General features: G+C 42.1%; 1 protein-coding gene across 4 annotated transcripts in view; it reads left to right on the top strand.

Moving 5' to 3' along the window:
• Positions 1-14,296, top strand: part of Zdhhc3 (zDHHC palmitoyltransferase 3) — a 49,026-nt gene that overhangs the window by 505 nt on the left and 34,225 nt on the right. The window lies entirely within an intron of this gene.

Genomic DNA, 14,296 nt, shown 5'->3' with positions numbered 1-14,296 from the left:
CATATCATGGTTTAAAAGAAGAGGCGATGAAGCTCTGTTTAGGTCATACTCGATGGGAAGGGTCTGGGCTAGGATGGGGCACACTAGTCCAGAGGCTTCCCCACTCCTGCACGCCTTGGATCTCTCTTTCTCTCTGCCTCTCTCTTTCTGCCTCTCTCCCTGCGGTGATCTTTTGCCTTGGTGGTGGCCACAGCATTGTCCCAAAGAGAGTGCGGGGGGGAGGGGGGGTCTGCTAACCTGCGCCAGCGAGGTGCAGTGTCCTGCGTCCCCCGCGCTTCTGGATGCCCCAGCTTGTTGGAGGTGATCGCTGAGAACTGGATAGCTGCCAGAAAAAGAGACATGCCCAGGAGGTGGCTGAGTGGGAGTATGGACCTTGGATATCCAGAGAGGATGCCTGCAAGGTGAAGCCGGGGTCACCCAGGAAGCACATTGAGGAGGATCAGATAGGATACCGCACAAGTTTTAAAGGAGCCATGCAGATAATTGGGGAGGGAGGTGTTAACCCAAATAGATTGAAACTTTCCCTAATGTCCCATTTTTTGAGGAATTAACCTGTTCTCAAAAATGAAAGTAACCTAATCATGACAGCATAATCATCCCAAAAAGAAAAAAAAAAGTTGGTGTTTCTGAGATTGGCTTCAAATAGTTTCACAGGTACTAATTTGAAGCATTGTGCTACTTTGGAACACTAGAACAACCAAAATAGAATTTTTGCGCAAAGGTACTCCCCAGACAGAGGGGTTAACATAGCCACAGAACATGTGGTTAGTGTTATATGGGGGATGGGTACAGTGGGGTTGGAAGGTGAGTCTGGAAAAGTTATGCAGAGAAAGTGTCTGACTACATTCTTAGGCACTAAACTGCTGATCACTGCTTGGTAGACTAGACATTAATTGTTTTTGGTTTTTTTTCACATATTAAATGTACAAAAGGGTTCCATTGTGTTATGTCCATACATGTATATAACACTAGTTGTTTCTTATATCTCGACATAGGTCTCTAAAGATAACCTGTGAAGGGAAAACATCTTATAGGATTGGACTTTACCCTCCAGGAAAACTGGGAGAGGTGAAGCCGGAAGGGTTTCCTCCCTAATGAATATACCGGTGCTACACCTGTTATGGCACATGGATGCCTTTGTGTGTGGTTGGACAACTGGGTTCTATGTGAGGAGCTCTATGATAAGGGACTTCTGATGTTAAATATAGCATTTTGTGCTAGAGATTGCTGAGAGAGGAGAGACCCTGGGAGTGTGATTTTAATAGCTATAATTTCTAATGATCTGAGGATTTAGAAGGTGACAGCAAATTGACAGATCAGAAAAGACAGGAAGAAAAGTCTGAGTTTGGATAACATGGAGTCATTTTTAAATATAAAAAATTTTAGTATGTTTTTAAAAATGTAGAACAGGACTGGGAGTGTAGCTCAGCGGTAGAGCAGTTGCCTAGCATTTTGAAGCCTTGGATTTGATCCCCAGGACTACAAAAAAAAAGTATAGAACATTTATTTGTACCATTCGCCTGACAGTTGACAAAAGGTTTCCTACTGGAGAAGGATCAACCATATTTGCTGAATGATGTTATAAGTGATGTCTGATAAATTAGGCTAAGTAGGTATGCAGAAATGTAAACAGTAGAATGTTCATTTTAAATTCTCTAGTAAAACAATATTTCACTAGTCATTCTGTGTAAATGCTGCGAGAATGTTTTTATCACCTTTGTTGTGAGAATGCATTAGAAAGTCATAAATTCAGGTTTCTTTTTTAGTCTGTTGAAGCAATTCAAAGAACATATTATAGCCAGAAAAATCAGGAAGTCAATGATGGCATATTATTATTCTATTAAACAAACTTACTTTTCCATCACTGTCAGATTCTTTTTTTTGGTGGTGGGGGGTGCTGTTTATAGATATGTCTATTCTAAAACCCTGTATGCTGTTAATTTCCTTTACCAATATACGTAGTGCTTATGCATTAACATTGTTTTAATCACTTTACAAAGTTTCAGTCATCAGAACAGGCTTTAGGTCTATTTTACAGATGAGGAGACTGAGGTCCAGTGCCTTTGAGAAAAGTCACAAATCACATAGTAAATGCTAGAGTCCAGGTCATTCCAGCTCCCACAGTCACACTCCTATCACCTTCTGCAGCCTCTTTTCAAACTTCATTTTGTTCACTAGAGTATCCGATGGAGGCCCATGTGTATAATAGACTTGGTAACTAACTGCTCTATTAGGTTTGATTCCAAAATCAGAGTATGTTAGCATAAACTCGAGTTCCTTGAATCCTTTTTCTAGAGGAACATGGAATGTGGTGCTGATGAGAAGTTCCTATGTCTGTTTCAGCCCACCCTGTACAGATAAAGGAAAAAGTTACATATAAGCAGAGTAGAGCTTAACTCCAAGTAGTCAAAGAAAGAGCTCTCAAAAGGAAGAGGACTGATAAATATGGGATATAGGGTTGGATAGGCATGCATAGAGAGGCAGATTCCAACTGTGTCTCATACCCCCACAATGGACATCTACAGGCTCTTCAAACATTCAGGAAGTGTTTGCGTGCCCCAAGGTCCCTAGTGATCTCCCAGGCCTAAGGACATGAGAAGGCAAAAACACTTGTCTGAAAGGAGTTTCGGACTTTTTTTTTCCCCTTAGTGGAGTTTGAACTCACTTGCTAGGCAGGGGCTCTAACACTTAAGCCATGCCTCCAGGAGCTTAGGGTTTATAATAATTGGGAAGCCCAGGCCCTTGAGCTAGTGCATGAACAAGACAATAAAATAAAATGTTTAATTGAGCTAAGTGATAATTAGAGGAAAGGCCAGCCCATAATAAGATGCTAATTGTGCAGGCCAGGCATCAAATGCAAGTGGGTAAAAAGCTGCTGCCAGCCACTAGTAGTCAACAATAACATTACAGAGATGGAGTAAATCTCTCCCACCTACCCTTGTTTAATTAGCTATAAAAGCCAATTACAGAAGAGCTTGGGGCAGTGCTGCTCTATGGTGCTGAAGTTACAGAGAACTTTTGCAAGCCCAGCATGGAATGTTTTACTCAGTTTTAAGCAACCCAGCCAACTTTTAGACCTTTTCTTTTGCATTTTCACCATTAGCCTGGCACCCTAGAAAAACACAAAGTAAACTGCTATTTTCCCTGTAGATCTATTTCCTTTAAATACTTTGCATTTGTCTTGCTTGTACCTTAGTGAATACTGGATGTAAATAACCTGCCATAGTTTAGTTAGCAAGTCTGTGTCTGTCTTGTACTAGACATTATAATTTGGGACTGCAGTGGTAGAAAAGTTGGTAGTGGTACATGGGTGATGCTTATTCCCAATTAAAGGAAGGGATTCATTTTAAGAGGCTGGCAGAGTGCTTCCTATGTTTCATTAGGTCATGTGTAGGAAAAAGGCTCATATACCCTAATTGCTAAATTAGAAGTATTTAAATAACCCATACCCTGAGAACCATGAAAGTAATAGTCTGAGGCAGAAATGGAGCGGTCAGATCTCAATATCTACCTACTGGGGGGAAAAGTTGGTGAATGCCATGCTTCCTCTAGTTCCTTCCTGGTTTTGCATCTTTTAAAATTATTTGTTTCCCTCTTTGGAAGCAGATTTCCAGAGACAAATAGCCAGGTCACTCCTGGCTGTCAAATGTGAAAATGAAAAAGTTAGATGTGCATGTTCCTAATTCAGTCATCCATCCCAATGCAACCTGAATGCCGGGAAATCTGCTTTTAATAGTCTGTTTTGCACTATAGCCTTCAGGATACAAAGATTTGACGATTAAACTCTTTAGATTTTCTGTGCTACTATCTCCTATTCAGGGTCAGTGGGGATGGAATACCTTTGGGTGAGATTGCTTTCTTACCTTTGCAAAGTGAGTGTAGTGGGACAAGTACACTTCTGGTCACAGTCCTGTTGCAATGAGTTTTGACCTTGGCATGTAACTTGTGTGTTTCTAAACTAAGAATTAGTATAGTAGCAGAGAATCCAGATCCACAGGCTAATTAATTAGGAAGATAATGATCTATGGTGAACAGATAGCTAGTCCAAAGGTTTGGGCTAGCTTTATGACTTTAAGCCAGTCAGTTAACCTCTCTAGGCTTCATCTCACCCCAAAATAAGTATCTTGCCAGGCTGTAAAACTCAGAATAGATCCTGGATATGAAAATATTTAAACATTGAAAAATGGTCATGTTTAAATATGGGTTTTGTTTTGTTTTTCAACTTACTTTTTTATTTAATATTATTATTATTATTATTGCTGCTATTATTACTGTATTTAGGGTACATAGTGACATTTACCAAAGTTCTTACACTATATCATAGTTGAATTCACCCCCTCCATCATTGTCCTTTAACCCCTCCTCCCCTGCATTCCTGGGAACAGTTTTAACAGGTTTAATTTTCCCATTTTCAGCTTTGGGTTTTTAAGACTCTTTTCATTTACCACTTTGTAATCTCTGTTGTATTGAAAGTACTTTTTCCACTCTGAAAAAAAATTGAAAGAAAAAAGGAAATGATAATTACATGCCAGATTTGATTGGAAAAAACTGAGTGTGCTTGGGGAAATCGCTAACAGAGATAGTTTAGTGGGTTTCTTTTTTAGTATTAGCAAAGAATGGGGAAAGGAAGCTTCCCTTAAGCTTTTGGTAAAATCATAAAATCCAAGAAGAAAATGTTAAATTTGCCCCTGAGAACAGAGGACTCAGAATTTCTGCCCTGTGAGGGACCTTAGCAATTAACTTAATCTTCCCTCTTGTTTTGTAGAATGAGGAGACTGAGACTGGGGAGGGTAATCATCTTGCCTGAGATCATGAGGTTAGGAGTGACACTAATATGACCTTTTGATGCCCAGTCAAGTCTTCATTCCATTTAGCACTAGTCTCCCATCTTTCTCCAAAGCCGTGTAGCAGGTGCTGGAGAGCCCCTCGCATGACAGGTAGGGGCTGTGTTCTTGTAGGCACGCTACATACAGCATAGTTTCCACAGTCCTAAGTTCCTCTCAAGGCTCTGCTCTTTTTTCTTTTTTCTTTTCTTTTTTTTCTGTACAGAGGGAAGGGTTGAGGGTGGGGTTTGAACTCGGCCCTGCGTCTGTAATTTTACCTCTTGAGCCATGCCCCCAGCTCTTTTTGCTTCAGTTATTGCTGAGGATAGAGTCTTAAGCCTGGATGACCTGGACCACAGTCCTCCTATTTATCCTTCCCATAGTTGAGATGATAAGCCCTCGCCACCATGCCCAGCTTTTATTGGTTGAGATTGATATTTAGAACTTTTTGCCAGAACTGGCCTTGAAACACTATCCTCCCTATCTCTGTTCCCCATCCCCCAGTAGCTAGGATTACAGACATAAGCCACTGCACCTGGCTTCAAGGCTCTGCTCTCACATTCTCTCACAGTGCCTGAGATAGTGGGATCAGCAGACTTTTATGAAAGCCTTCTTGAAGCCTGCTGCAGTTGCAGTAACTGGCTCTCTTTCTCTTCCCTTGCTATTCTTCCAGATCCCTCAAGTGTAACTGGAGTTCTAGGCTAGAGGCCCAACCCCAGGGATTCCAACGTGTCCAGTCTAGGTAGTTGCTGGCCACATATGGAAGAGGAAGAGTAGGCATTTCAACCCATCTTTGGGGTATCTAGATAGTTGCTGGCCACATATGGAAGAGGAAGAGTAGGCATTTCAACCCATCTTTGGGGTATAGGTATGAGCTGTAGGCTTAAAAAGAATTGGGGCAGTGATGAGAGGTATGAATAATTATTAACAGTCCCAGACACAGGTGTGGTCCCTGTGTTCATCACCATTTCAGGGTAGGTCAGGTAGGGCCTTGTCACCATAAGAAAGCTATTGTTGTCTGGAGGGTAGTTTCAACTCTTGTCACAAGATGTTTATTCATCAATCAGTCCTGACCTTCCTGGGACCCAAGGGGACTGTAGGAGAGAGAGGAAGAGACTCAGATGCAAAATGGAGGCAGGAGTGGCAAGCTTTTTGAGGACCCAGGTGAAGAGTCAGTTATTTTTAGCAAAAGCAGTTTTTAAGTGCCTGTTTTACACAAGCTTTTGCATTTAGTCCCTGTAAAAGTCAAGCTCTTGCCTGGATGATGTTGCAGTGGCTGTATGTCTACATTGTGTATGACACAATGTGGGGCCAAGTGCCATTCTCAACACCCTCAGGTGGGAACCTTTGCTGCCTAGCATGGATGGGCTTTCTCTCATAGAAAGCAGCATCCTGTCACTTGACCCCACAGGAAGTGGTTCTCAGCAGAAGCATATTGTAAGGATTCAGTCTTTGGAGGACCCCCATTACTGGGTGACATGGCCCTCCTGCATCCTAAGTTAGGGCAGGATCAGTCTTCCAAATGTTGGCTGGTGTTAAACCAGGGCCACACCCTAGAGTCCAGAATGCTTTTGTTCAGGCCTGAGGCTCTGAACGCAGCTGCATGGGGCCCACCGATAGCAGTAGAGCTGTCTCTGCATAAGCATGTATGGGCAAGATGGCAAACTGTAAGTAACCCAGGTCTTGGTGGAAATGGCAATCCTCCTTCCCCCTTATATTTCCTAGTTATAAGACAAAATCAGCAGCTGTAGTGAGTAGGTAAAGTCCACCGTTCCTGAAGGTATGAACTTATACCAATCTCTGCACTTTGCTTTCCTCATTTCTAAAAGGAGAATGGGAAAGCAGGAGTTAATACTGCTGGAGGAGATGTGAAGATTAGATGGGATGAGGTGTGACTAATATGCAACCCTGTGCCTGGCAAGTCTAGCCCTTCAGTTAGTTGGGAAGGAGTCCTGGCGCCACCCTGTATACAGGTGCCCCGCCCTGTGGCAGCAGTCAAGCAGAATGTCCGTCTTGGAACCTACCCTGACAGAGGCCAAGGCAGTTCAGTGTTAATTGACTTTGTGCACTTGATTATAAAGAATTTTGCAAACTATGAGAGCATCACATTCGTTGATAAGTACTCTTGGGTAGCAGGACCAGTAACTTGCTGTTGTCTTTATTAAGCTTTTCCTCCAGGGTTACAGACTCCCTACAAGGAGGAGTTTAAGCAGGGCGATGGCCACATAGCAACCAGTCAGACAGGTTGCAGTAGGTACCATCTGTTAGTCCCAGAGAATGAGTTTGCCACCTCTCTGAATGTTTTATGGAGGACCCATTGGCTCCTCTCTTAAACAAGCTAGGGAAGGGTTTAGAAGGGACCAGCTAGCCAGCTAGTCCTCACAAGTCATTCTCCTTTTAAAAGACTGTGTTGCTAAGGGGGATCCTGCTCCCTTAAGGTGTCAAGTGCCAGAAATAAAATGACTCCTGGAAGAAGGAATGCTCTCTTGGTTTTTTTGTTGTTTAGGGTAGGGGGGATGGTGTTTTTTTCTTCTCTTTTTTTTTTTTTTTTGTTGAGAAGGATCCTGCTGTATAACCCACACTGGTCTCTTAACTAGTGATCCTTCTGTCTCAGCCTCCCAAATGTTGAAATGACAGGTGTGCATCACCATGCCTGGCCTTATTTTGTTTTTTAAGAATGAGTATTATGGTCTTCCAGGGGCTATAGGAAGGAAAGTCTGCTTAGAGTGTACTTGAATTTTTAAGAAAGAGTTACAGACATTAAAGCTGGTATCCACTCTCTCATTTTAACACCTAGCTAAGTTGGTGAAGTGACTGCTTCTCAGGTTCTCAAATGTTGTGAGGGAAGAGGAATTAGAACTGGTGTTTCCTGTTTGGTCATTCTTCTCAGAGGGGGAGTGAAGGCAGCCATGTGCCAGACTCTATTACTCAAAACCTTGGAACCACTCTTTTTTATTTTTAAATTTTTATGTATTTATTTATTTTTTGATGGGACTGGGTTTGAGCTCAGGGCTTCACACTTGCAAAGCAGGTACTCTACCACTTGACTCACATCTCCAGTCAGTCCATTTTGCTCTGGTTATTTTTGGAGTCTTGCTCACTATTTGCCTGGACTGGCCTCGAACCTCGATTCTCCCAAGTAGCTATGATTCCAGGCGTGAGCCATAAGTGTCCAGCCTGTCTTTCATCTGTTCAGTAGAGAATAAAGTGAGCTGCTGGGCTGGGTTTTTGTACAAATTAAACCAAGCTACTTTGTGTGAGTTTCAAGCATACTAAGCATCCCATGATTATTGGTGCCTAGCACTCTTCTTGCAGACAGTAGTGCACATCTTGTCTAAAACTTATTTTAGACAGAATGTTGAAGGGACCCTGACTTCCACATCTGTGAAGGAGACTAAATACTGTTAGGTGGTCTTTAATGTTCAGTCCAGCTCAAAAATTCTAATTCATATAGTGGGTTTTTTTTCTTTAACCTGGTAATCTTATATGTGATCTTGTTTTAAAGTTATACCAATTTTTCTCATCATTGCAGCAAGTGTCATATCCATAAAAAGAGAAATTAGAACATATTACCCAAGCAAGTAGTAGTTTCAACTGATTTCAAATGTTTGTGATATGTATTATGTCACACTATATGTGGGTATTATTTCTTTAATAGATGGTAGTAAAATAGTTGTGGTCAGTACAGAACTGTTAGCCTACCTTAGCTGTTCAAATCCCAAACTTTTCTGAAATGAAAGTCATTATTGTTAGAAGTCTAAGTGTATGCATTAATTGATTTCATAAGAAGGTGGCCAGCTATGAGGGAAAAAGGAAAGCTTAGCTTACTGACTACTTCCTGGTTTCTTCAGTGAACTTTAATATATAAGGCTTGGTTTGCAGGTACAATATTTTACGTTTTTTTTCTTTAAGTTTTTTGTTGAAGGTTGAGTATGCCAGAGACAAGAAACCTAGAGGGAGACAGACCCTCCTTTAGCAGGAAAAGCAGTGTTGACCTGTGTGTAAAGATCCTATAAAACAGGTCAGAACTGGAGTCATGGCTCACTGCTTAGTGAGTTCAAACTCCAGTACCTCAAACAAAACAAAATGAAAAAAACAGGCTAGCCCACTCTGCCTGTCTGGACACCTCCCATGGCTAGCAGGGCGTGATGCAGCAGATAAGGTGCCTTTCCTGTGTCAGGCTTTATGCCATACTCTTAACCTTTTTGAAAATGTAGTGTGGCTTATTCTGTTTTCTTATGAAATATTTTAAACATAGTGATTCATGGTTCATTCTTTGATTTTCTGAAACTCATCAAAAATGGGCATTTATTTTATAATTCTTTGGGGTCCTTATACAAATTTAAATTAATTGTAGCTCAGGTAAATTAATTTTCTACTTGGCCAGATTCATTTCTAAAGTTTCTAAGACATGGGCTGTTTATTCATCTTTGAAGTTGCAGGACTCACTTGTGAACTTGGGACTTCATGCTTGCAAAGTAGGTACTCTACCACTTGAGCCATGCCTCCAGTTCATTTTGCTCTAGTTATTTTGGAGATGGATGGGGTTCTCTCTTAACTATTTGCTTGGGCTGGCCTCAAACTGTAATCCTCCCTATCTCAGCCTCCCAAGTAGCTAGGATTACAGGCATGAGCCGCTGACACCTGGCATTTTATATTGCAAGTTGATCACTCTAAGAAATAAAATAAAACGTGAAAAATCCTAAAAGAGCCAAACACCATATTGTTAAGACAATACAATTTAAACCACAAAGGTTAATGTTATACTCATTAGGTGAATTTTAAAAGAGTGATATTATAGAAGTATCAGAAAAGATGCTACCCTATTTGAGATGACACTTTGAGTGACTGTCTAAGGATAGACGGAGTTACTTAACTCTGGTAAAAATTAGTTTAGGCAGGAAGTTAATGTTTAGGGCAAGTTCAAGGGAATAGTAGACCAGACCCCAACCCCCAGTAGCACTCCAGAATAACACTAGATTTCTTAAACTTGAGACAAGTTTGACTCAAGCCCAAAGCCTCCTATTTAGGAGTTTCACTCTAGCTTGCTGATGTTCAGGACACCTGCTAAGGAGTTGATAAAACTGAGTTTCAGCTACATAGTTCCTACTTGTAGGGATCCAGAAAGTTGAATCCCTCAGATTTTTTTTTTTTTTTATGGTACTGGAGTTTGAACTCAGGGCCTTGCACTTGATAGGCAGGCACTCTACCACTTGGGCCATGCCTCAGCCCCTTTTGCTTTAGGATTTTTTGAATAGAGTCTTGCTTGTATGCCTTGGCTTGCCTGGACCTTTATCCTCTTATTTATGCTTCCTGCGTAGCTGGAATGAGAGGCAGCACCACCACCACTCTCAGCTTTTATTTGTTGAGATGAAGCTAATTTAAAGCTTCATTTCTAACTCCCCCTCCCCCCAACAAATCCTGCATGTATGCACAGACTGCATGCAACCCTGACCCCACACAGCACCACCACATTCCCTGCCAGGCTGCCCTGCCCTCCCCTCTTGCCTCTGTCTAAGTTTCTTCAGAAGTCTTTGCCATGAAAGTGTCTATCTCATTTCTGGGTTTTTGGCTTTGTGGCTGCTGTTTTGGTACTGTCTGCCCCTTTGTTGTGTTTTTCATTGCTCACCTATGTGTTCCTATTACTGTGGTATGTTTGTCTGATTTATGTCTCCATTCACTCAAGAACTATTATTTGTTCACACACTCAGGCCAGATACCAGGCTACAGAGCTAACAAAATGGGACTTGTAAGTTAGTACAAAAAAAAAACCCAAAATGAGATTAATAGTCTTACCAGGCTGGGAGCTGGAGGAGGGTAATGGCAGGGACTAAGTAAGGCAGTACACACAAACATTATTACCATCCCTCCTGTGTGGGCCCCCTGCACAGTTCCTTTCCTTTAATGGTTGCTCCCTGAATATCTTTTTGAGTCGGATTGAATGAAGAAAGAAGACTTCAGAGAGCAAACAGGACAAGGGGATCGGATGCTGGGGTGGAGAGCGGAGACTGGAAAAGGCTGTCTCTCTGAAGGTATGAACTGGCTGGCAGAGTGTGGTGCTGGTGATCCAGTACCACCAGCCTCCTGACAGGTCTGCCCCCAGAGGCCTGAGTAGCCAGTTCTACCCAGCTCCTTGGAAGCAAGGACTCAGTGGGGAGGTAGGTCCTTGGCAGAGAGCTGTTACTGAACCCCAAGAATTGAAGTTTCCCTAATTTAAAATAGAAAGGGAGAAGGGCCTGTATTTGCCTTTGCTGTTATTGGTAGTGGCAGGCTGGAAGGAACGTGTGCAGTTTCAAGGTAAGTTTCCCCTGTATTTCTCAGATATTCAGTTGGCCAATTTAAGGAAAAGGTCCTATTGGAAAGTTACTTCCATTGCTTTTGGGAAGCCAGGGGATTAAGTATCATTTTTACAGCAACATGCCTTGCTTGGTTTCAGTTGGAGTATTTTGAAACTCTGAAGTGTGAATTGGAACATGCCCTTTAGCTTAGCTCCTGGCTCTGACAGGTGTACCTTTGGCTAGGTGTTTTCCCACATAACAGGCTGTCACTCACCAATGAGGATGATGGGAAAACAGAGCTCCCGTGTACATTCTTTGATTCCAAATTGTTCAAAGATGGCATATTCTGGTTACTTAAGTAGGAATCAGTTCACCTACTACATACTCCTACCTAGTATACCCTTTACCACTGGCAATATGGCCCCATCCTTTGTGGCCTTGGAACCACAAAGGTCATGTACTTGTTTAACAGGTATGCTAAATGGTGCAATGTGCCAGGCAGCACTGGGCTAATAATAAGACAGGGCTTCCAACCCTAAAGAACTGTGTGGGAGGAGAACATAGCCAGTGTTCCCTGAAAGGCCCTATACCTAAAACGAGTACTCCTCCTTTACAAAGACGTCTAACAAGATTTCCTTTCATTAGCTTTTCTACCTCAATTAGCCGTAGTAAACAGAGAGTATGCTGGGGGGACTGTAACTATAGACGCAGAAATGACAGTAGCCAGTAACACAGAAGAAAGACAAAACCCACACAAAAGAGAGGGTTTGGGGCATGCCTTAAATGGTGGGAGGGCATGCCTATCAAGCTGAAAGCTCTGAGTTCAAACCCCAGCACTGTGGGGAAATGGAGCAGTGGTGGGGAAGGAACCACACAGAAAAGATGCCAGAATTACAACGACCTGAACAGGTCAGTTGGTATGAGGCTGAGACCCAGTGAATATCTGCAGCCCCTGAGGACATCATTACCTAGCACACCCTAATAATTGGTGTTTCTGGAAACGCCTGTAAATCATTCTGGAAGAAATGGGTGGAAGTTGTACTGAACACAGGAACAGCAGTGATACCTACCTTTCTTCCTTTCTTTTCTGTTTCTCTCTTTTTAAATGTGATCGTATTTTTAAAGATTTCCACTGTAACCATCCAAATAGTTAGATGTATTTCTGCTTAGAACACACCCAGTTACCTGAGAAATTTACTTACATGGAAGGGCAAAACCTTTACATAAACTATAACTCTAACATAGTCAAGTCATTGCTATATATACAACCAAGAATGAGCAGTTGTTGAAGGGTAGAATGTAGCCAACTACTCTGAATATACTGTGAGCATAATTTAATCACTAGAAAGATTTAAAGGAGAATTACTCTAAAATGTATTTCTAGTGATCATCCATTTATGAAAAACACATCATAAAGTACAGTTTGATAGAGGACACACCTTGGGGGAAGATGGCCCTCAGGCTTCAGGTGACAGGAGACTATGCTGCCACAGCTGTGGCTAGGATGAGGTGGCCATCACTGTCACCTAAGTTGCCCTGCAGTGAAGGCAGGCATCATAATGGGTCTTTTACTTATTTAGTGAGCAGAAGCTTCTCAAAACTAGAGACCTGCCAACTTTTCTGTAAAGACAGAGAGTATAATCTTGAAGGTTATGGTGCAAAAGCAGCCAGGGTCTTCTGTCACTGAATGGTCTTTGTGAGCCAATAATACTTTACTGGTTTTGAGCTTAATAGAACTGTGGGACATAGACAGTGAACACACAAATCTATATGGTAGCCAGAAAGACAGAAAAAATGTCTGCATCTGGAGGTCATCAGAATGTTGAGCTTCTGTCAGCTTTTGAATCATTGTGGAATAGCAATTTGTTTGGGCTTGGTTTTGGTTGAATGGAATTTAGGGTTTTTGAATTTACTAGGTATAGGTTGGGTCCCAGACATTCCCGGTCTATGTTCTACTGTCCTGTTTGATGCTACAGAAGGTGGTCCCATATCCTTTCAATGCCTTTAGCTTGTCACTGGCAACACTAGATTGTCACCCTCCTCTGGAGTTCACAAGGTTGTTCTGGTAGAAAATTCTGGTTGATGGACAATCAGGAACCACTATTTTATTATACCTGAGATAGGTATTCTGTGTCTGTCATGACACTGTGTACCTAACATGTGATAGTCACTCTGTGTTTGTTAAGTCAAGTTCCAAATACATGGTACACATTTAACTGCTTTCACTCATTGGTTTTCAGCTACCTTTGGGGATGGGGCCAGTCTTATTTTTTATTGTTTGTCTGTGCAACTTTTGACTCTAGAATGTCTGTCATTTTGAGTAATTGTTACAGTACTGCCCCCTCAGCTTTTGGGAGTTGTCCTTAACTTTCATGATTGTTCTGTATTCAATCCAGATGATTTTGTAGGGGGTGAAGGCACTGGAGGAAGAAGATAATAATGGTCAAGATAGGCCAACCCAGCCATTGAAAGCCTCCTCTTGCCCTCCTGAGCTCAGTCTTCAGGAAAGCACACATAACCAGTGCTATTTTGAGTGATTTCCTTTGTAGTGACTTGAGTGACTGAGTTGTCACTTTTCTGCTCCATAGCCTGTGCTACAGGTGGCTTTTCCATGGCACTTGCAGCTGGTGGTAAACTAGAGCCACCACAGTTTCTAATGGAGAACCTGGTTGGTGATGCAAGAAGCCAAAGAGGTTAAGATAAGTAGAGGAGGGGAATCTGCTTTCTGTGTCTTGGAGCATGTTCTGAGGACAGGTAGACTTAAGTCAGTGCTTCTTAGTTATTTCCATACTGTCTCCAGAGACTGGAGTTGCAGCTGTTAAGAAAGACTGCCTGCTCAGCACTTTTTTCTAAAGAAATGATGTCTTTCCTAGACAACATGCATGCACACACTGCCTGTGAGCTGTGAGGTGTTCTGATGTCAGTCACTCATCACAAACACTTCCACAACTCCATCAGCTCTTACCCCAACCATCGTGGGAGAAGGTGACCTTCCCACTATGGAATTCCAGGACAATGGAATGTAGGTATTTTCACAGTGAGGAATCACAAAGCTCTACAGCCAGCTGGTAAAAAACACATTAGAGCTCAGTGTCCAACATTTTCCATACTTTGCCTCATCCCCTGCAGGGTGAGCAGTACTCTGAGAGTCTCTTGGCCCTGGAAAATAAAACATTTGGCCAACTGGCTAAAAAA

Source organism: Castor canadensis, chromosome 17 (genome assembly GCF_047511655.1).
Source record: "Castor canadensis chromosome 17, mCasCan1.hap1v2, whole genome shotgun sequence".
In the NCBI taxonomy this organism is placed as follows: domain Eukaryota; kingdom Metazoa; phylum Chordata; class Mammalia; order Rodentia; family Castoridae; genus Castor; species Castor canadensis.
The sequence above is the reverse complement of the archived record's forward strand: the minus strand, read 5'-3'. Positions and strand labels throughout refer to the sequence as shown.